The sequence below is a fragment of the Halyomorpha halys genome, unplaced genomic scaffold, assembly GCF_000696795.3.
Source record: "Halyomorpha halys isolate HHAL.00 unplaced genomic scaffold, Hhal_1.1 Scaffold248.1, whole genome shotgun sequence".
In the NCBI taxonomy this organism is placed as follows: Eukaryota; Metazoa; Arthropoda; class Insecta; order Hemiptera; family Pentatomidae; genus Halyomorpha; species Halyomorpha halys.
In genome coordinates, this window is record NW_027105672.1 from 269,943 (window position 1) to 272,351 (window position 2,409).

Genomic DNA, 2,409 nt, shown 5'->3' on the forward strand with positions numbered 1-2,409 from the left:
TAATATTTGAAAATTAACAAATATTAAAAGATACAGATCTAAAAGAGGTACTTTACTTGATTTTTGATCAGCTTAATTAAATTCTATTTATTCAAGTTTCTATCAACATCAGCGATGAACTGATCAATATTTCTTGAAGCAATCGTATTTATCAGTTCATTCTAATTTATAGTCTGGCAGAGCAGTTACTGAAAGGACTGTTTTTTCAGAGAACACAAACATGTAACAGGCTGTGTTATTGGTAGGCCAAAGTTCATCACTGCTTAGTATACTAGTCTAATAGTCTATACTATTGGTATCACTCCTAGGAGTTAATGGGCCTCAAGGGTCTGGCCACATTGCAGGTAAGACTCTAAAAAAAAAATTAATGATAATCAATTTTGTAGTCCTGAAGGTTCAAGCCTGATACCTATATATGCTGTGTTTAATCTCAAAATTACAAGATCAGGCCTTAAACTACCATTTCATTTGCGTTAAGATTTATTTTTCGGAACTTTCTTGAATGATTATGTTTAGGTTTTGGGGTCGTTGGCTGGAGTCGTAAGAAATGTAACAACAATAATTGATTCCCTTATTTACTCCATTTGTTTTTTCTTGATTTTTTTTTTACTATCACATACCAACATAGTAAATATATATTAACAGTGCAGACAATATATACATTAATCAGAAAAAAAGTGCAAGAGATGAAGCATGTATATATATATATACTAACTTTACTAACACGACCTTCGAGATTCGGCACCAACTTCTTTCTGGATTTTCTTTCCTAGGAAGTTTTTGATTCTTTTTTAGTAAGATGTTGAGGTGAAAAACTTCCATTTAGAATATTATGAATATTTTTTTGTACTACGTTTCAGGTTTTCCCATCTTTAAGTACTAATATTATATATTATAATGGAAGATAATTTCTTGTAGTTTTCACTTACATTCTGCTCCTACCTGTTTCAATTCAACATCTTAATAAAAAGAACAATAAACTTCCAAGAATAGAAAATCCAAAATAGAAACAAAATATGGAATTGAGTGAAAACCATAGAAAAAAGTAGGAACAGAACACAAGAGAAAACTACAACAAATCGTGTTCCAACATGATATAGAATATTAGTACTTGAAGATGGGGAAACCTGAAACATAGTACATGCAAATATAGAATATTCTAAATGGAAGTTTTATGACCTCAACATCTTAATAAAAAGAACAGTGAACTTCCTAGGAAAGAAAATCCATAAATTCATATTTTTTGTATGGTGCTTTTAAAAAAATGGATTAAACCATAATGTTTAATCCACCGTTTTGGATTTAATCCTCTACAACCTTTGTTTCAAATATTTTTTTTTGTACAATAAATAGTTTTAGAGTTAAGTGGCTCTATTGGGTAGGCATACCATTTGCTTTACTGCAATAGGCATGAGGTTCTATGTAGATCTGTAAGGAAATCTAGGAGAGATCGCATTAGAAATAATAGCATGAGAGAGCAGCTGGAAGTTTCTGAGCTCAAAACCACTCTGGAAAGACGACAGCTCAAGTGGTTTGGGCATGTCTGCCGCATTAACGAGGACATGGATCCTATAAAGATACCGGAGGTTCAACCCATAAGGAGACCACGTGGACGTTCTAGAGTAACATATCAGGTATATGAACAGAGGATCGTTGGTAAAGAATACAAACCCCGCTTCTCAACGCTAGTAATAGCAAAGAGATCAAGAAGAAGAGTCATCCTGATTTCAGCTATAAGAAGACTACAATAATTAAATTAATTTTAACCACATACCGTCATAGAAAAAAATGATTATTATATTTTTGTAACAGTAATGTTTCAAAAAACAATGTCTCCATCTTCGTGCTTACTGTTTGGTATAGTAACATTCTAGGACCAATGATGATAAAAAAGTAGTCTAAAAATTTTGTTATTGATACCGAAATCTAACTGAATCAATTATATTTAAATTTGTATGATTGTAGATAGCTACAATTAACAAAAAAAAAAAAATTATTGAAGTTCGGAGTTACGTGGGACGAAAGTATATTTTCTTACGTTTTTTACTAAATAACCAATACAAATTAGATTTAAGATGACATTTAACTTTGAAATTATTCATTTTTCAAAAAAATATTTGATAGAAATGTTTTAGAGGATGTAATCCACTATATGAGGAACAGTTGATAAGGATGCGGTCAGTAGAGTAATAATAAACAAAAATAAGAGAAACTTAATTATTTGTGCCTACGGTACGGCCTACAATTCAGGCTTTCACCAGTACTGAAAGCAAAAAGATTAATAACAAGCATAACATAGGGGGAAAAAAAATTAAATAAAAAATTTCGATTTGATTTTCTTTGAAAATTGATATTAAGAGCTTAATTACGTTACAAGTATTTATATTATTTAAATTATATACATATACA